The 22,230-nt window shown below is 32.0% G+C and overlaps 1 protein-coding gene and 3 long non-coding RNA genes across 5 annotated transcripts in view; 1 reads left to right on the top strand and 3 right to left on the bottom strand.

The window, feature by feature from the left end:
- The window catches only part of grid1b (glutamate receptor, ionotropic, delta 1b), a 720,128-nt gene that overhangs the window by 398,299 nt on the left and 299,599 nt on the right, over window positions 1-22,230 (bottom strand). The gene's annotated exons all lie outside the window — the stretch shown is intronic.
- On the bottom strand, window positions 723-15,507 carry LOC147841317 (uncharacterized). The gene is made up of 3 exons (XR_015503623.1): window positions 15,097-15,507; window positions 13,183-15,060; window positions 723-910 (listed from the first exon to the last, which is right to left on the bottom strand). It is a non-coding gene; the product is annotated as an uncharacterized LOC147841317 (long non-coding RNA).
- LOC147841319 (uncharacterized) lies at window positions 930-5,033 on the top strand. Its single transcript, XR_015503621.1, has 8 exons — window positions 930-980; window positions 1,628-1,686; window positions 2,438-2,589; window positions 3,005-4,042; window positions 4,127-4,234; window positions 4,312-4,368; window positions 4,460-4,631; window positions 4,728-5,033. It is a non-coding gene; the product is annotated as an uncharacterized LOC147841319 (long non-coding RNA).
- LOC147841318 (uncharacterized) lies at window positions 7,813-10,623 on the bottom strand. The gene is made up of 4 exons (XR_015503622.1): window positions 10,589-10,623; window positions 9,658-9,697; window positions 9,415-9,559; window positions 7,813-8,071 (listed from the first exon to the last, which is right to left on the bottom strand). It is a non-coding gene; the product is annotated as an uncharacterized LOC147841318 (long non-coding RNA).

Below are 22,230 nucleotides of genomic sequence, written 5' to 3'. Positions count from 1 at the left end.
TTTTAGCTTTGTGGAATCAGACCAGTTTTTTTTTTTTTTTTCACTATTGAACAACCACTTTTGTCCAATAACTTAATTAACCTAACTTGCATAGCTATACTAATTAACCTAGTGAAGTCTTTAGATTGCACTTTAAAGGGCACCTATGATGAAAATCAACTTTTGTAAGTTGTTTGGACAAAACTATATATATATATATATATATATATATATATATATATATATATATATATATATATATATATATATATATATATATATATATATATATATATATATGTACAGTGTGTCCACAGTCATATTGGGGTGATATAAAGGCAATAAGTGTCTTTGTTTAAATTTCCTGATGTTAAAATAGAATCCAAATCTCCTCAATTCTGAAGCCCACCGCAACTTTACATAGGACCCACCGAATTGATTGACAGCTGTGTATTAACATGCCTCTAGTAATGCGTATAATCATGTCCACAAGACGGAAATAGCACAAAGCAACTGGGCAGGGCCCTACATTTTGAGGGGCCTTGGCCCAAACCAAAGGGGCACTAAGTGAGTGGGTTCTTGGTAATACAAATTTTCTCGTTGTTATGAAAACACAATTCAAAGAGAAACCAGTACACTCCCTTCATTATTTCTCGATGTGTCTCTGACTTCTTTTTTGTGAAGGCATTGTTTTTTGAGGAATTTTTTTATTTATTTATTTATTTATTTATTTATTTATTTTTGTCTAGTGTGCCAACAACCAAAAATTGTTATTTATATTAGATCTGATTTTGATTAGACATTCAAATTCTAAGAACGTTGATATTTAGCACAAGTTGTCAGCGCTTTCAGAAGACCATTTACTGCAATGTGGATTGTAATGAGACTATCCACCTTGTAATGCAACGATCATTAAGAACTGATGGCTTCACTGTCCAGAGAACCAACACGTTCTCACTCCCAACTCGTCACATACTGACGCTTGGTCAGGAACCCTCGGCGTAAGTTATTGACGAACAGGGTACCCCTTTAGCGTCATATTTAGACGTGCAGGGATTCCCTATAGAATCTGTGCCTGAGCCTGAGGCGTCATAGGGAGACGCTGGAGGCTCGTATAATTACCAATAGATGTCAACGCAATTTTTAAAACCTGATTTACGTCTATTATCTTAGTTTTCTTATTTTAAAATATGTAATTTTTATTTTGTTCACGAAAAGCGTCTGTAAACTGGGTCGAAACTACTTTATGAATAAACTTCGGTCCACGTGACATCTCTTAACGGTGAGTTTAACGCCGCTCTGCTATTGGTCAAACTGCATCAGCGGTGAGTTCACAGATGAGTTCAACTGTCAACATTAAATAGTATGTTAATGCTTCATAATGTATTTTTATTGGAGATTTGTTGGTGTTTATAAATATGTTATCATTTACTTTATATTTAATGAGTGAAATTATATTCGGTTGCCCAGTTTAGAGTAACTATGCCTAATAAAACTTTGATTCATTCATATTATTTATTGTTTTTTTACTTTAAAAAATATTGCATTTCAGGTACTAAGTTTAAAAATGTTTTTGGCTGATATTTTTTTTATTTTAAATGATTCATTGAAGTTGGGGTCATTGTATGTGGCGATCTATTTTTTACAGTCTATGCTCGCTATCCCAAGGTTCATTGCGATCCCAAGGTTCACTGCGTTTTCCACAAGGTAAGTAAAAAGTAAACAAATAAAGACGATTTGTTGATAAAGCATGTACTGTAAACTAGCGACGTTAACTAATTACATCAAGTTATTAAAAATATATTTTTCTCACATATAACATTGGTCATGCATTAGAACAATATATACATTTTAAGATAAGGAACAGTGTAACCAGATTGTTGTTTTCCACAATAGAATTCGTGCAAAATCTATATATAATATGCAATATGCAACTCTAATAATACAAATGTATTCGTAATTGTTTCAATATTAAAGAACATCAAGTGTTTCCAAACGTTTATTGTAAAAACAATTATTTTCCATGCCTTTAAAGGAAAAAAGGCAGAAATTTTGCCCGTCTGAGCACATTTTATTCATTTTACAACACAAAACTAAACAAAAAACAGCTTAATCTACCACACACACACACACACACACACACACACACACACATATATATATATATATATATATATATATATATATATATATATATATATATATACACATACATATATATATATATATATATATATATATATATATATATATATACAGGTGTAAATTATAAGGTGTTCACTGTTCAGATATGAATATTCTTCAGGTTCTTTAGATTTCTTTAAAAATCCAATTTTGTTTTCTAATAATCAAAAAGTTAAATCACTTTACCCATGTTTATATGTTAAATTGCACTTGTCTCTCTCTCTATCTCTATTAACACATTTGTATTTGTTTGATTCATTCTTGTGTCTTTCAGCCTGTTTCTGCCTATCACCATGAGTGATTCCTTTATACTCAGATTTATCATCAAGATCTCAATTATAAGCTTAAGTCTTGATGACAACTTGATGATCTGCAGGAAGCACCACCATGTAAGGAAGGCCAAGACCACTCTGGAATCAGTCAAGGGTTAGTGAAGTTTTTCATTCCATGTATATTAAATATCTACATTGTTTAGGCATATATGATTGTATGAGATAAAATGCATTTATTCTTTCACTACTATTGTAATCACAGAAAGAGACGCATTAGTTTTACTATTACTATTGTTTATGACAAACATTAAAAAACTACAGCATAAGCTCACAAAATATTGTGGCCTAACTGTTTAAAACTATTTGTTCTGGGTGTTGATAGTGGCCAATCATTTTTTTCTTTTTCAGAAAGTATTTTGTTTTGTCTGATTTTATGACACCTTATAGGCCATCAACTGTCCACATTGGGGTTTAGGAAATTAGAACTGCTTATGCTGCTTGTCAACTAGTCTTAGGATAAGTTAGAAATGTTATAAATGTACATTTTTTGTTGTTTTTATCTGGTACAGCTCATAGGAACTCCAATCTTCCCAACTGTGAGAGAGCCTTGCTCCAGTGACTGTCAGTGTGTACTTCATTGTTTCCATTAGTCCCTGTATCTGTAGACCCAGGTGACAGTGGGCTAGAGTCAAATTTTGTTTTTATTTAAACTAAGGCATACTGATGGCCTTTTTATCTCAGATTTGGTCATGCACGTATTAATATATCCTAAAATATTTTTATATTCTTTCCATTGGTGGAAAAGATGTTGGTATAATTATTTTAAATGGACTGCTAAGATCTCAGCAGACATTTTTCTGAGATATTCTTGAGTGGGAGTCTGTGCAATACAAGGTGGATAGTATTTGTAAGGAAGAGCCCTTCATCTGTCCTGCTTCCACACTAGATATACTGCCAATTTAAGTAGATGTGAACCATAAGCATAACCATTTCAAGAATGCACAAGGTACTTTAAACTGTATGTGTTGAAACTAAATTAACAAGAAAACAGCTCTTTGATGTTCACCTAGTAAAATTAGATTAAAAGATATAAACTGTTATGCACTTGTTCTGTACTGTTTCATTCCTTTTTCCAAACACTGGCATTTTAAAGGTTTATTTACAGCTAAGGATTAAGGATTGACAGGAAGATTTGTGGACTACATCAACTAATGACACTACGTCCAAAAGAGTTGCAAAAAGCTGTCCAAAGTTTCAGCACCATCTTTAAGCCCATGATTTTAGTGTGTTTCATGCCTAAGCACATGAGTTTATATCTGAGATAGATGAGCTATATGATTATCTTAAACTGATCTACAGGTAAATGCCAAAACTTATTGGTTTACTTATTTGTTTGTTTGTTTTTTTGTATATGTTAACCAGGTGAAATGGAGTGAGGCATACCAGGATATGCCTGGTTTTACTCTTGGGAAGGAGGTTGAACAGTGCAGTGTTTCTTCTATAGGATTGCAGTGACCAGACATGCTACTGTAACTCTCATGGTCATGTGCTGGAATTAGCAGATATTCAACAATTTGGCCATCTCGCCGACCTATTGATATCAGAAGGTAACAATATCCAGTAGAATTTGTTTTAGTTGTTCTGTAACCTATTTTAATAGTATTGTGATTTTTGATTGCTTATCACTGTAGACCGCAAGAGCTCTGCAAAGCAAGTTGGAAAACAGAATCCATGAAACTGGCAGTGACTGGAAACCAATTGGAAGACTTTGGTCTGTGATGTAGAGGAGTGGGCAGACGGTGAGGAAATTCTTATTAATATTAAATGTAGTCATGAAAAATTGTAACTGTTACTATTATTGTCATTTTTTCAGTAGCAGAAGCAAAGACAACAAAAAACAGAAGTGATATGGATGTCTTTGTCATATGGCATGGTATGTACACTAAACTTCTGTCAGTGTTGATTCTTTAAAAGTTTACGTATAATCCTTGTTATACAACTTTCTTTTTATGAATATATTTCAGACTCTGCTGACCCAGCAACAAAGAGGAGGGTGTTCAACATCATCCTGCTAGTCAGGATTCTTCAGGAGCAGTGGATTCTTGTGGCAGAGATGGCCAACCACTATAAATACCTTTCAACTAATCCTGGTTCCTTCAAAGAACTTTCCTGCTTGTTTGCTACTGAAAAGTACTGGTATGTATTTGTATTATTTGGCTCAAACTTAAGCATAAGGTTACCCAGTCCAAATGATATTAATATATTTTTATGTTGTTGTGTTCTTCTTTTAAGATTCGACATGTGGCCTAAACGAAGAGGGGTTAAAAGGTCTATGGATCATCATTCTCAGAAAGCAACAAAATAACTGAGAAATAAACAACAATATGATGGTGCAATCTAGAGACCTGCAAGGTACCTGCAAGTTTTGGCTGGAGCAGTAAAGAGACATTTTTTAAATAAAGCTCCAGCTGATGAGAATGACATTGACTGTGGATTTTCTTTTACTGTAATCCAGAAGAGGATGACCTTAACCCTGAATCTAAAGCATGTAATAAAATCTGTAAAAATAAAATAAAATTTTCATCATCTATAACCAAATTGTTGTCTCTTTTTTTTTAAATACATAGATATGTACAGTATGTATGCATTCCTCTAAAATCAATCAGTGTTGTAAATTAAGAGCATTATTGTATGCCTAACTGCTTACAACATATAACGATTTAAGGAACTCTATATTAAAATAAAATGATTACATTAAATGACATTAAGAGCTTTTAAAATATTAATTTTATGATACATTTTCATGATAAATTTAATTTTTGCATATACTTGGCCAAAAAATGTACATTATTACGGTCAACTGCTCAGATACCTCCAGTCAATATGTGGCTGAGTCAGGCAACCAGACTTCTACCTCTGAACAAATTAACCTATGATTTACATCAAAGATCTGATGGATCTATTTGGTCCTCATTGATTTAAAAAAAAAAAATAATAATAATCTCCTTTTATTTTTGTCCTTACTTTGAAACATTTGTATTAATTTGTTAGAATGTCTAACAAAAAACTGCTGTACTTGTGAGATAACAGTGCCACTGTTGTTATGCAGAAAATAAAAATTAACTTTGTATAATGTTTTATTGAATGCAAAATAAAAAATAAAAAAATAAAATATTTTCCAAGAGATGTGTTGCGGCTAGAAGAGCATCTGCTGCATAAAAACATGCTGGAAAAGTTGGCGGTTCATAGAGCTGTGGCGACCCCTGGTTAATAAAGGGACTAAGCCAAAAAGTAAAATAAAATATGTATTTTTTGTAGACATAGAACTTCACAGTAACTTATAAGTACAGCACAGAACTATTTTACTTCTAGTTTAGATAATTTAAAGGTTTGCATTTTTATTTTGTTGGTTAATGGCTGTGTATTTTTAATCATTTGGAGGTTTGAACTATTCGCAGCATTTGAAAGGATATCTTTTCGTCATTGTTACCTCATTTCTCACTATTTTCATGATTCTTACAATGCAGCAAATCTTAAAATCATTTGATCATAAAGAAAATAATTATCAAACTAACCCACATGCAGGACAAAGACATTATGTGAAATCATTAAACACAAGTTCATCCATTGTCATCAAAACATACTGTTACACAAACAGTTGAAGATTTAGAAAGTAAAAATAATCAGATAAAGAGTGGTTTTTAAACAAATACATTTCTTTAAAAAGGTTTTATTTAGAAACATTTACATATTTTAAAAGAGCTTTTATCCACATTTTAAATAAAGTGAAAACAATTAAATATCACATGATGACCATTAATGAAACACAATTACAGAATTACATCCACACATATTAAACTGAATTTATAATATTTGTGATGAACATAGATCACTATTGCTAATAACTTGTGATTAAAGAAGATACTAATGTTTAGCTTATTTTTACAGCTTTTTTTTTTTTTTTTTTTACCACAACAGTACATGTGACAATACAATTTCTTGTCCATGTTGAATATAATGCATCTACATAGGTTAACTGCCCTTTTACTCAAATGGGGATGAGTAGAGCCCTGTAGAAAAGGAAAAAGTATTCACATTTCAAACGAAAAATGAGTGCAAGACTATCAGCAAGACTATTACCTATGCTATGTTCAATAAATAATGTTGGATATAATAGTCTGGTATATACTGATCAAGTCAATAAAAGCTGTTTAAAAAAATACTCATTGTAAAATAACAAATTTATGCCTGGCTTTCATATATGTCATAAATATATGCACAATGACCTTATTCAGATAGTCTTTAGTTCATAAAAAATTGTATTTGTTCCATTTTATTACAAAAAGGCTTTAAACTACATTACCCACAATCCTTTGTCGCTGTATAGATGGGACGGGAAAGACATGGCGCTACAAATTGTAGTTCATTGAAAGGTGTAGTTAGGGTTAAGTTTAGGGTTACGATCTTGGTTAATCGGTAACTATTTGAAACACAGCGATAACTCATTGATAAAGGACACTGTTAGTAAAGTGGCAAAGTTAGCAAAACATAGTTAGCAACACGAAGGATCTTTTAATTTGGCTTTGAAGTTATAGTCCAATCACAACGTCGCAATACGTCACACTTTGTCTCTATTTGGTAATCTTCCGGCTGAAGGTAGATTAATATAACCTTATAATATAACCTAAATATCAAAATGTGTATTAATATTACATGTTATTTATTGTCTTATTAAAAATACAAATGTATATTTACCGTGTGAGATTCCTTTGTGGGGGTAACCTGATGTGCAAAATTATCATAGTAAAACCACATCATAGGCAGTATACTTAATTTGAAATGAATAATAAAATAATAAAAAAGCTTCATGTTTGAAAACATTTCCAGCATTTCATGTAACTAAACCCTGCATCCTCCAGGTATACAAATATAAATATATATCAAACTTAAATGACAAATATAGTGCCCATTAAATAGTATAAATAGTAGTTCATTGTAAATGAGTATACAAATAAACACAATACATTTTTAATGAAACATTTATAATTTATTTATAATGCCACAAAAAAAAAAAAAAATCACGCAAACATGCAAAAACATATATTTTATAACAGTTTTTAATGCAATAATATATTACCATACATATATAAATGATTAAAAACAATTATAATTGAAGGAAATGTATATATTGTATTATTATTATTATTATTATTATTATTATTATTATTATATTTATTTTGTGATATTTATTCATGTCATACATCTGGTATGTCAAGCTCAAGTAAAACTGCACTGCAAAAAATATTTTCAAACGATGGCTTTGGAAATGCCATTATAATAAACAGCTTTCACAACAACAAGAAGTCAAGTTCATGACAAATGCAAATTATGTTTATAATAACAACTTTCTGAACTTAAACATCAAAAGTAGAATAAGTTCAAAACATATTCAAGTATTTACTGAAGAATAGCAAAAACAATTTTTACAAAACACTGAGAACCAAAGTGTGCTTGGTGAGTCCAGGTGTTTATGCTGACTAGACTGTCATATTGCAATCCGGTCAGCATGAGGAGACTTGGGCGTAAAGTGTCAGGAATTCCTGGAGGGCTCCCAAGTGTTATTCCAGGTTTTGCCACTGTAAAGTATTAGAAGTGCACAATATCATTACTGAACAAAGAATGAGCGTTAGGTTTCATTTAGAAAGTTCAGTGATATTTATTTATATATGTAAAGTGTCATTAAACCTGGCACTCTTTAATTAACTGTATAATAGGTTAAACATTTCCAGCATGTTTCCATGTATTCCAAGCAGATCTGTCAGTTCTACAAACTCAGAGATCAGGATAGTAACTGCACTTCTCATTATGAACACCCTTATCCTTCGCATACATTTTTATCACCACTGATGTCCACTGCTGTAGTTTTCATTGAAGGGAATGCTGACACAAATTCCAGCAAGTTTTTTTTTTTAAATAGCAGAATATGGGTATTATTGGGCCAAAACCTTAAAAAATATAAGATGCAAGATTAGAATCTTGATGAACATATTGTTAATTCACTTCTTGCAATTTAAAACACACATCTCATGTTTGACTCATCAATTATGTGAACACTACAACAGCATACTGTGCTCCACCCTAAAAATATTTCTAAATTATAACAAGCTTATTGCTTTACATGGCTAAACATTTATTTTATGCCTGCATGATTCACTGCTATTACTGTAACCCATTAGACTCTTAACCCAAACTAGTTGACTTTATTAGAAAACTGCATAGAAACATGTTGCCTTAAACCCTTTATGTTTTTACACAAGGTGAAACTAAACAGCCCACTTTAAATTAACCAATAACCTTTACAATCTTCTTGAACTTACAGTTATATTTTAATTCAAGTATGGCTGTTAAGTTGCACATTGTATAAAATGTAATGGGTTTAAGGCACTGGGTTTCTATACAATTTTCTAGTAAAGTCAACTAGATTGGGTTAAAGCAGTAGTTCACTATTTACTCTCCCTCAAGTGGTTGTAAACCTTTTTTAAAAACTTCCAAGTTACTTTGTGTTAAACATGAAGGAAGTTTTTTGAAGAAAGCTGAAAAGCTGAAAACATTGACATGCATAGTAGGAAAAAACAAATACTATGGAAGTTAATGTTTGCAGGTTTTCATCTTTCTTTAAAATATAAATTTTTGTGTTTAACTGAAGAAAGGAACTCAGACATATTTGGAACAAGTAAAGGATGAGTCATTAATGACAGAATTTTCCTTTTTGGGTGAATCTCTTTAAGAGTATACTGAAAGAAATGTCCTACTCAATGTAGCTAACTTCAGCTGCATGTGTAGCCCCATAAGTACTTATCTAGAAATCAAAACAATAATCACGTCAGTCCCATTTTAGGCCTTTTATATCATATTGGCCACAGAATGGACTACTTAGTGTTGCAATAAAAAAAAATATAATAATAAAATTATGACTTACCACACAATACAAGACAAACAGTGAATTTTCAGCTCTGCCTTTGCTGTACACAAGATGAGGTTCCAGCTTCAACACTGATCTTGAGTGGGGCAGCTGTGCAGCTCTGTGAGGTTGTGACTGTTCAGATGCAGTGCTGTGAAGAGTTCTTTATTAAAAGAAAGTACATTCTTTTAAAATCTGTACATAACAACAAAGAAAAAACAATGATTTTAAATAATGATTAATTCTGAACAAAAACCTTACCCTTAGTCAAGATGAATTCATATGTCAAAAGTTTCTGCATCTGAAATGAATAAAAACAGATGTGACATTTGTTAAACCCACTAAACTACTAGATACATCAGTACTGCATTAAGCAGTTGTAAAGAAATGTAAGTGTAGTCCAAAATGAGCCTTAATCTCTTTAAGATAATGATTTAAAAAAACGTTGCTTGTGTTAAAAACAATCCAGCCACTTGTAATACATTTGATCAATGGTAAATTTCTGAGAAGGTGCAAGGTAATCCTTGAGTTTTACCATTACCATCCTGACTGACATAATATTGGACAAAGAAGACAGCTTGTTGTGCCTCTTTACCAAAATTTAGAGATGATAGATTCTTTCTTTTATTAAATAAATTGGTAAAGGCCAAACTATACTGGTAATAGTGTAAGATATTCATTGTGTGACATCCATCAGCTTAAGTTATACTTGAGCTTTTGTTATGCTATATATATATATATATATATATATATATATATATATATATATATATATATATATATATATATATATATATATGTGTGTGTGTGTGTGTGTGTGTGTGTGTGTGTGTGTGTGTGTGTGTGTGTGTGTGTGTTTTAAGGCATGGAAAATAATTGTTTTAACAATGTAGCCTTTAAACCTTTGGAAACACTTGATGTTCTTTAATATTGAAACAATTACGAATACATTTGTATTATTAGAGTTGCATATTGCATATTATATATAGATTTTGCACGAATTCTATTGTGGAAAACAACAATCTGGTTACACTGTTCCTTATCTTAAAATGTATATATTGTTCTAATGCATGACCAATGTTATATGTGAGAAAAATATATTTTTACTAACTTGATGTAATTAGTTAACGTCGCTAGTTTACAGTACATGCTTTATCAACAAATCGTCTTTATTTGTTTACTTTTTACTTACCTTGTGGAAAACGCAGTGAACCTTGGGATCGCAATGAACCTTGGGATAGCGAGCATAGACTGTAAAAAATAGATCGCCACATACAATGACCCCAACTTCAATGAATCATTTAAAATAAAAAAATATCAGCCAAAAACATTTTTAAACTTAGTACCTGAAATGCAATATTTTTTAAAGTAAAAAAACAATAAATAATATGAATGAATCAAAGTTTTATTAGGCATAGTTACTCTAAACTGGGCAACCGAATATAATTTCACTCATTAAATATAAAGTAAATGATAACATATTTATAAACACCAACAAATCTCCAATAAAAATACATTATGAAGCATTAATATACTATTTAATGTTGACAGTTGAACTCATCTGTGAACTCACCGCTGATGCAGTTTGACCAATAGCAGAGCGGCGTTAAACTCACCGTTAAGAGATGTCACGTGGACCGAAGTTTATTCATAAAGTAGTTTCGACCCAGTTTACAGACGCTTTTCATGAACAAAATAAAAATTACATATTTTAAAATAAGAAAACTAAGATAATAGACGTAAATCAGGTTTTAAAAATTGCGTTGACATCTATTGGTAATTATACGAGCCTCCAGCGTCTCCCTATGACGCCTCAGGCTCAGGCACAGATTCTATAGGGAATCCCTGCACGTCTAAATATGACGCTAAAGGGGTACCCTGTTCGTCAATAACTTACGCCGAGGGTTCCTGACCAAGCGTCAGTATGTGACGAGTTGGGAGTGAGAACGTCAGGCCCGGCGCCAGGAAGTCAAAACTGAGGGGGCACTTTAAATCCATAGGGGGGCACTAGACCTGGTGACTGATTTTGGTCTCTTGTTTCTTTCATTTAGGCTATTTATTCACATTTATTATTACTTTGCATTACTGCCTAAGTTACTGACCTAAGGCAGTAATATAGGCTACGTTTTAATAGTAATAATAATATGCAGTTTCGCTATTACGAATTTTATTAACGATGGTAATGCATACCGCTTATTAATGCAGACGGTGCCAAACGAGTGCTTTAAATCATATGTTATTCTCCTTATATCCGTTTTATTTTAAATAACAGGCCTATGAATGTTTAAAGTTTTAGGTAAAGACGTCAAATTATGCCCACGCATGCAAGCTGACCCACGATCAGACTATTCATTTAACCGATAAATAAATATAGTGAAATCAGCTTAACCGAGTCATCCCGCTTCACGTAGCCTATATTATCCAACCAACATCAGTGTTAGGGAAAAGCTAAATGTTACAATCTAATGTCATTTAAAACAATTACTTAGTTTCATTTTAATGCATTAGTGTAGCCAAAAAAATGCCAAAAAAGATACCAAAATTCACATGTTATTACCGTTAAAATTGGTTAAATTTTGGCACGGATAACACGCAACTCAACATGCTATAGCCTACAACTTTTTTTTCATCATTTTAAATTTAAAAACAAAGATTTATCTTAGGCTATCATAAGTGTGTTTTTTTCGTGATATTGTAAACCATCATAAACCATTAGGTTACTAAGCCTACCCGTCATTTTATTTATTAATTATTTTATTTATTAAGCCTTTTTTAATAGCTTGTTTTCAGGTTATTTTCATTTTAGGGCTACAAGTCAAAACAAACTCAATATGTTGTATTTTAGCTCTTAAGATAGATCTACAATATATTTATGTTGTTTAATTTTGCATGAGCAAAAAGCAGTATAGCCTAAATGACATTTTTAAAAGATTATCATTCTGCCTACCTGCAGCACGTGAGGTTTCTCGGTTGATCCGCGATAAATCCACTTAAGCACTATATTCCATTTATAACACTGCAAACTTGACTTAATAAACGCAAAAGGCATTTATTATGTGTTATAGCCTACCTTGACAGCTGCTGCATAATGGGATGTTTCTCTACACAACTGTAAAAGTGCGCTTTTTAGCAAAATGAAAGCAAACATTCAGAGAGTTCTGCGTTGTCAATTTTAGTTTAATTGTAATAATATTAATAATAATATTAATAAATAAATAAAAATATTATTTATAGTGTAGCCTACTGTGGGACTGTGCAGTACTAGGCTATTTGTTTTTATTAAAACATTTTTATTAGGCTACATCTTCCCGAACTAATAAATGACTGGCAGTTGCGTCTCTGCTAAAATTAATTTAACAGCAAGTTTCTTATGTGTTTTTTCCTTTTAGAGCTCAAGAGAGTTGTGTTTAAATAATTAGTTAACCAAAGCATGTAATGAATTAAGCTGTTCCTATCATGTCACCCACTTTTCTCCCTTGTGAGTTGAGTGCGCCTCCATCGCCGTGTGCGCGTTTTAAAGGCTATTTACGGGCGCACCTGACGCGGGGACCGGATCTCTGGACTATAGGACTATCTTTAATCTCACCATTTTCATAATTCAATTGATATGTCATATATTTTAAAATATTTAAATGTGTGTTCTTAAGGTTGGAACGACGGGGGTGTTAATAATTAATGACTTTTCAGTTTGAGTGAACAATCCTTTATAAAAACTGGGGGGGCACAAAATCTTTCTGAGGGGGCAATGCCCCCCTTTGCCCCCCCGTAGCGCCGGGCCTGGAGAACGTGTTGAGAGAACGGGCACACAGATACAGCAGTGGATGTTAATGTGTATCCAGTCACATTTACAATGCAAATTTTTTTTTTTTGTGTGTGTGTGTGTGTGCACAAACCTTAAAATTATATTGTGTGGGACTCATCATTGCAGAAAGCCTTGAATTAACTCAACAGCAAATACATCAAATAACTCTTGGGAAAGTTCTTACTGTAGTAAGGGAGATCTTCCTTCATTCAACCTGAAGCCTATGCACATCAAAGTAACACAGATGCACATGGCATGCATGTGGGAATGGTGGGCAGGGAGAACTAGCTCAATTGCGTTAAAAGCACAGGCAATAAAAAAACAGCTACAATCTCCTAACAGCTCACATTTCTCAGATTCAGAAAGGTATGCACTTAAGTGGTGACGTGTTAGTGACCTATGTAATACTCTTTTCGGGTCCAAGCCACTACTCATTTGAGTTGAGAAAGTATTTGTTTATAATTTTTTGTTCATAATACACATTAAATTGAATGTTATATAAAGTCATGGTGTCCACAACAATCTCTGGGGCTTGCTGCATCACAAATACCAAAGCTTTAACAATTTATAAAAAAATTACTCACTTTCTGGCCACCGAAAATTAGGCATGGACATATCTATGGACATATCGATCTTTATTTTCGACCTATTAAAGTGCTTTGTACACGTTTATTAATACCATTTCATGAGTCTCCCGATACAGTTGAATACAGCGCTTGGACCCAGAAGCCGCTTCGCGTGACGTCACACTTAACAAGTGAATAATAAATAATCTGATGTGTATTTTGAGCTAAAACTTTACATACACATTCTGGAGACAAAAAATGACATATTTAACATCTTGAAAAATAGGTAACAATGTAATAATACTTAAATAAAATGTACTGTTATCATAGCAAAGAGAAAGAAATTGTTATTATAAATTAGCATTATTATAAAAAAATAGCTAATAATTCTTTAGAAAAAATACATTTGCTCTACTTTAAATTGACCGGAAACAACACACTTCTTGAGTTTTTATTTATTTATTTATGTTTAATCCAATTCAATTTGTGAAAACTAATTAATTAACTAAACACCTTCATGTTGTTCCAACACATATCAATTATGTGGAACCCAACATTTTTTTACAGTGTTACTATTGTATGTATGTGCACACATGAATGGACACCAGGTCTTAAAATGTGTCATAAATATGTGATGAATGTAATTAATGTTCGAATAATGTTGTTGAGTGATTCATATATGCCAATTAGTTCATACTGTTTAGACCAGCGCAGACGGATTCTAAAAACAAAAGGGTCAATGGGTTCCCTGACTTGTGATGTTAATGTAGCCATATGAATCACAATATCAAACACCATGCACACTATTTTCCAAATCTATGCTAATGCTAACGCCACCTGCACAAAATAGCCTTTCATCAAAGTCGTATCACACCTTTCAAGCCTGTTTTATAATAACCTTCATGCCGGAAAAAAGAAAAGAAAGAAATGTAATTATGTTTCGCGCAGGTGCCTCGTGGGTATGAGAGTGGCACGGATGATGTGAAAGAACAAGTGAAGGAGTGACAGGGAAAAAGAAAAGGATATAGAGGGATAGAGGAAAACAATTTCAAGCTGAGCATAATTGGAGATTTGAAAGACAGCCGTCGAGCCATGATAGGTGGATATAATGTGATTACAGGCATGCTCCCTATGGCCTGCTCAGGTTTAATCATATTGCAGGCCTGTACCGTGCGCACTCCAGCGCCGAGCTCTCTGATGCCTGTTCGCCCGCCAGCCGGATTCATCATGGCATGTATGCTGGGTAAAGATGTAGCCTGTGACCCCATGTCAGACAACACTAAACTGCACTTTTTGCTTGCAACACCTTATATAAAATCCTGATATAAACACTGTAAAAAATTGTCAAAAATCCAACAGCAACATATCCCATTAAAACAGTATTGTACTGTTGAAAACAAGGAATTCTGAGTGTGTGTGTGACAAACAACCGCATAGGTCTTAAACAAAAATTAATGAGATAACCATTTGAAAATTGCATGCATGAACTTTATATACAGAAACAGTTTGGGGATATTTTCAAGTGACCAAGAGTCTGCATTTAAACATTAAAGTAGTGTCTCACGGAAAAAAAACATTTATGTCCATTAAGTAGAATTAAGAGGCCGCTTGCTGTCATGTTCGCTTAACATTAAAAGGCAAATCCTCTGCAAAAAAAGGAGAGCCAATATGAACAGATGGACAGACAGAGTAAGGAAGGTTTTGAGGGATGCCATATTTTAATCAAAAAGAAGAACAGAAACCAGGTATAAATCCACCTTAAAAGGTGCATGGAAAAAATGTATGTCATGTGATCTTTCTCTCTGAACCTGAATATGTATTGTACATTGTACGTACTGTATTTTTAGTTTTAATAATAATAATAATAATAATAATAATAATAATAATAATAATAATAATAATAATGATAATAATAATAATAATGATAATAATATTAATAATAATAATAATAATAATAATAATAATAATAATAATGATAATAATAATAATAATAATAATAATAATAATAATAATAATAATAATAATAATAATGATAATAATAATAATAATGATAATAATATTAATAATAATAATAATAATAATAATAATAATAATAATAATAATAATAATAAACTTAAAACAAATGCTTAATATTAACCTGAAGTTTATGTTATTGTTTTACTACTAAAATAAAGGATTACGTTATGTTGTAGATTAAAGTGATATGATGAATTGGAGTTATTAAGAAATACAAATTACAATAAGTTTTGACTTTTAAAAATGACACTAAAAAATCTATCTTTAAAAATAAAAATATATCTTTAACAAGGTCAAAGCAAACAAGAAAACTGTAAATGTGTTGAGATTTTTAGACATATAATAATAATTGTTGTTTCGATATCTTGAATTTGGAGATGGATGTCTGAGTTTTAGTAACACAATCATATTTAACAAGTTCATGCGGTTATTAAAGGGTCACAAAACACCAAAACACAATTTTTGAGATGTTGACAGTCATATATATGTCCCATGTTACTAAAAACACTATTAGGACACATATTTAACTAAAAAGTTTTTAAAAAAGGTTGTTTTTGCCTTATTTCAAGCAAATTTGCTCTACCGGTTTGAAAAGAAATTTAGAAGCTATGTCACAGCAATGAGATCCTTGTGTAAGTTCCAGTGTGTAGACGCACCTTTGAACTCTGACACACATAAACACACACACACACACACACACACACACACACACACACACACACATACACAGACACACAAACAACGCACAAGCACATACACACATTCATCCGCACTGGACACTTTATGTCACTTTATGCAACATTGGACTACCTCCCTATATATCATGATACTGTCACTTTATCATAATTATTTTGTTAACAAGCCTTTTTTGCACTACATACTGTGCTATATCTGCACAACTCTGGTATGCACTTATTGCCATATGCCCTTAATGACATTGTAATTTACTGTTTACAAATTTTTATTCTTTGCATATATATTTTAGACTACTTTTTATGTATATTTTTACATTCCATTTTATGCAAAATGGTGTTTTTTGTAAATTATTTCTTAAAACTCTACGATTTGTATTAATATTATATGTTAGGCACCTAGGGTCTGAGAGTAACGTAATTTGGATTATCTATAAATCCTGTACATGTGGTTGAATTGACAATAAAGCTGACTTCAACTTTGACTTTGATGATGTTCCCTATCCAAATGTAAAATAAATAAATAAATAAATAAAACTCTAAATTTGAAAAGGCATTTACATGTACAGTACATATTCACATTTTAACCATTATGATTATTTACACATGTTCACTTATATTAGCTATAATTGTACATATATGTTCATGTATTGTCATGTATCAGATTTACATATAGGGTAAATTACGATGCATGCTGCAGAACTTTTTAATTACTATGTGAGCATGAAGCCTAAATGAAAACTGAGTCACTATTATGATAAGGTTAAGTGGCAGATTAACTTTTCAGTCAATGCAAATTGCATCAATCAGCATTTAAGACTTTAAAACATGGCAAGCTTTGGCATCGAGCTCCAGAAATAATATTGATTTGATTTAATCTTATCATAAATGATTATGTTCTCCAAAACAAGTAATTAAAATTAATTACCTCAGGCCACTGACCTGTCTTAAAATAAGTTCCTTAAGATTCTGGTGAATACTTGATAATAAGGGAATTCAAACAAGCCTTTCCTCTTGTATATTTTAAGACATGGCTCAAAGTTTAAAAGATTGTGTAAAAATCCAACATAACAGTAAACTTTATGAGGTCAGCTTTACATTACGGAGCATTAACTATTAACACTGGTGTACAATTCATAAACTATTTACAACCATCCCTGAACTGTCCTTCGGTATGTGCATCAAATAAATAAATAAACATAAAGCAATTTTAACAGCAAAGCAATTTCAGATCCAGAACTAATAACTCAAGTTTAGATCAAAGTGAAAAAGTCAGAGGAAGGTAAGATTTTTTCAAGACTCAATCTTCAGTCCCATATATATTTACAGTAGCCCAAAATTCATACCTCAGAGGTGATTATTATTATTATTAATATTGTAGTTGTTGTTGTTGTTGTTGTTGTTGTTGTTACTGAGAATTGCTTTTCAATCGAATCCAAAGAGCATGTGCATAAACTATAATGGAAACAGATTTACCAAATACATTTCTTGAAGAGCATCAAAGAAGGGGCTTCAACAGATTATGTTGAACTAATTGATGATTTCACCATGAAATTATTTTGTTTGAAGGGCCATGAAACCCTCCTGTCTCAGAAGGGTGTTTTTCACACCTCTAGTTTTAAAAAAGTCAGGAAAGTGGGTGAGTCCAGCTTTGTTTAGTTGGGAGTGTCGAGTGGTGAAAGAGGGAAGGGTTTGCATGAAAAGGGGAGTTTTATTAAGTGAACTACAGCTGATTTGCAGTGAAAGTCCTATAAGACAGTAATACTTTGATTAAGGTGTTTACATGTTTACATCTTTCAGTCCAAAACATTGTACTGATGCTATCTTACTGTAAACTTACAAACTAAATCAATTTGACTAAGGTATGTCTTTAAAAACTAAAGTAATGTTAATAGTGTTATAGTAATGTTGACGACACAAACTAAGTTTGCCATCTGAATAAACATAAACAAAGCACATTGATCGCACACTTACCAAATCTGTAGAGACAGGACAATCAACACAAACTGGAGCCGCGTATTTATTAAAAAGGAGTGGCAAATCCAGATTTCATTATTCCCAGATGCGAAAAGCTCTTAGGTAAAAATGTTTCCTACAAACATATTTTTAACGCGTGTTAGCAGACCACTGTAATCCACACAGGTCCAGCTGTGCTCTCATATCACGGAAATGGAAACAAAACCTTTGTTGCGGCACATTTATAAACGCAACTCTGATGACCCATGTCTCCAAACAATTATTCTTCTTCCACTTGTTTTAATTACAGTTGGCAACACAACATGGCGTCTCTCTGCTGTCTGAACACTGTAACAGGTAAAAACAATCTTCGAAGCTATCATGCATATTAATGAAGTTGCACCTCATTCACAATAAAGTGCGCTAATTGGTTCAACCCAAGTCTTTCTCATGAATTAATGATGAAAGCTCAAAGACGTCACATTGTACTCAATGGTACAGACATCCAGTCACAAAGAAATTTACACAAGGATCTCATGGTTGTGACATAGCTTGTAAATTTCTTTTCAAACCGGAAGCACAAATTTGCTTGAAATAACGCAAAAACAACTTTTTTCTTTTTTTTACTTTTTAGTTAAATATGTGTCCTAATAGTGTTTTTAGTAACGTGGGACATATATATGACTGTCAACATCTCAAAAAATGTGTTTTGGTGTTTTGTGACCCTTTAATAACCACATGAACTTGTGGAATATGATTTTGTAACCAAACCTCGGACATCCACCTTTAAATTCAAGGTATCGAAACAACAATTATTATTATATGTGTAAAAATCTCAACACATTTACAGTTTTTCTTGTTTGCTGTGACCTGGTTAAAGAAACTAGGATCCACTCCATTTTCTTCATCACTATCCCAGCAGAGCAGAAGACATGTCCTGCAAATGTGTAAACTCTTTCTTGTTGGATTGACACATTTTCCCCAATATTTTTTTTTTTCAAACAATTAACACAGATGTTATTCAAGCAGTCCAAACTCCTTTGTTTCAGCTATGGTAACCAAACAGAAACCATCTATTCCTAACCATTAGAAACCACCAAGATCAGTTTGAAATCACTGAAGCACTGGTTTGACACTCTTTTAACAATGAATCTTCAATTAGCAATCAGTCTGCAAACCTTATAAAAACAGTGGAAGGTCTGTTGTTCTGTGCCAGCATGTATGGAAGAGGTCAATAGTGGCTATGTCTTATACTCCTAATAGATTTAATTTTGATTTGGTTTACATGTGTTTTCTGTAATATGTACAGTATTTAACACAAGTTCTTTTGTTTTTGTTGCATATTTTAAATGTTTTGGCATGGTATATGCATTTTGCAAGCAAAATGTGTCATTTTGATCTTGAGTGCCGCTGTTTAGGCCTGTGTGTTAACTGTTTTGAAAATGTGGTTTCAGTTGACAGCTGCATCAAAGCAATCAAGAAAAACTGTATTATGAAAGAAGTGTTGAGGCCACTTAGAGAAACTTGTAGAAACTCCCAAATGTTTTATGCCATATTCCAATATTGTAAGTAAAATTTACCACATTGGATAGAAGTGTATCTAATGTCCAAAAGTTCAATTGATGATTGAACATATATGCACTTTTTTTTTTTTTTATTGCACATTTTAGACTTTGAACTGTATGCAGCAAAGCCCAAAAATAACCCAACAGAAACAGTAAATTACAACAATAGGTACAAAATCAGCCATGAAACATATCTGAAACAATCAATACTTCAGCATATTCTAACAGCACAATGCTAGACTAAAACCAATGTGTGAAGATTTTCCTTCGAGGGATAAAGAAGTAGCAGAATTTCATCTAACTTTCATCAGATACAATCGGCAAGTTTCGTGGCCTCCTGCTGCATGTCTAATCCTGGTTTTAGCTGTGTTTAATTCCTCCACACAAGGTTTCCTTCTTACAAATGCACAACAGGAAGGGCACAGCTGCCAGCCCATGGACACAAGACAATTAATCTCCTTCCCTTCATCCTCATCACACGCAAGCGGGTTGCGCAAGGAGGAGGGGTGGCTTCTGATAGCCCCATTACTGGAACGGTAATTAGAAAAGAAATCATAGGGCTTTCTGCATATCATGATATGGCTAGTGACTGGCCTCTCTGTCTTTTCTTTAATTAGATCTGCAACAGCATGAGGGAAAAAAAGAGAGATCTCTACCTAGTCTTCCCAGAAAACATAATTTAATTATTATAGCTAAAGGTAAAAATATCTTCATTAATTACTGTGGCTAATATGCAGGGATGTAGCATTGTCCACTTACCTTCCGGTATTACTGTATTCTTGGTATCTAATCATTTGTGATGTTTACATCTTTATTTGTCTCCGGTAATGAGCTAGAATAAATGTGTTTATTTGGTTTACGCAATTTCGTGCAATAGTTATTGGCTTCCAAAAGCAGAGTTGTTGTAAAATAAATAATTAGTCACACTTTATTTTGATGGGCCACATAAATAATATTATAAATAATAAATATTATTAAATACATTAAAAATACATTTGTTATTAATAATAAAAAAATATAAGGCAAATAACTTCCTTTATAACACTCCACTATGTACAGTTGAGGTCAAAATTATTAGCCCCATTTGAGTTTTTTATTTTATTTTATTTTTTTTTTCAAATATTTCCCAAATTATGTTTAACAGAGCAAGGACATTTTCATTGTATGTCTAATTTTATTTATTTATTTATTTATTTGTTTATTTTTTGGTTAGAAAAAAGCCAGTTTTTAATTTTTTTAAACACCATTTTAAGAACAAAATTATTAGCCCCTTTAAGCTATATAAATTTGTGGACAGAACAAACCATCATTATACAATAACTTGCCTAGTTACCCTTAACTGCCTAGTAAACCTAATTAAAATAGTTAAGTTTTTAAATGTCACTTTGATCTGTATAGAAGTGTCTTAAAAAATATATTTAGTCAAATATTATTTACTGTCATCATGGCGAAGATAAAAATAAATCAGTTATTAAAAATTAGTTATTTAAACTATTATGTTTAGAAATGTGTTGAAAAAATCTTCTCTCCGTCAAACAGAAATTAAAGAAAAAATAAACAGGGCTAATAATTATGAAAAATAAATACTGCAAGAATTTATTATTATTATTATTATTATTATTATTATTATTATTATTATTATTATTATTATTATTATTATTATATTACAACTGCAATGCAAGGCACCTTTATTTATAGGGCAATGCCAGACTTCACAATGAAGCATGATGTTTTACATGGTAAAATCATCTATTTAGACTTAACATTATGTATTATTATTTATTTATTTATTTATTTATTTATTTATTATTATTTTTATTATTATTTATTTTTATTTTTTTTGCAAATAATAGATTAAGCATTGCATACAAAGACTTGTGGTTCTCAAACTTTTTGAAAGCAAGACACCCCTTTGTGGTGTTTTTTATTTATCTTTATTTTTTCACAGCACCTTGACCCACTTACATGTACATGAGTACATATATAAAATTATATCCTGATGTGTGAAGAATTAATGATGCATGAATATTAAGAATGGTTTATTTTGAATGCATCATAACAGACAATATGAGTTGAACTCTGCTGTAAAATGTTATTATATGATACAACAGTTATTTTAGGCTGTCTAAATTGGAAAAGGCTAAAATTACACAATACCCCTGTCCTTATACTTTGGGAACCACTGATCTATGCTACTTGTCTCGACTGTCTCGAAATAATTTGCTGCCAGACTCTCT

This window comes from Danio rerio, chromosome 12, assembly GCF_052040795.2.
Source record: "Danio rerio strain M-AB ecotype USA chromosome 12, GRCz13ab, whole genome shotgun sequence".
Classification (NCBI taxonomy): Eukaryota; Metazoa; Chordata; class Actinopteri; order Cypriniformes; family Danionidae; genus Danio; species Danio rerio.
The sequence above is the reverse complement of the archived record's forward strand: the minus strand, read 5'-3'. Positions and strand labels throughout refer to the sequence as shown.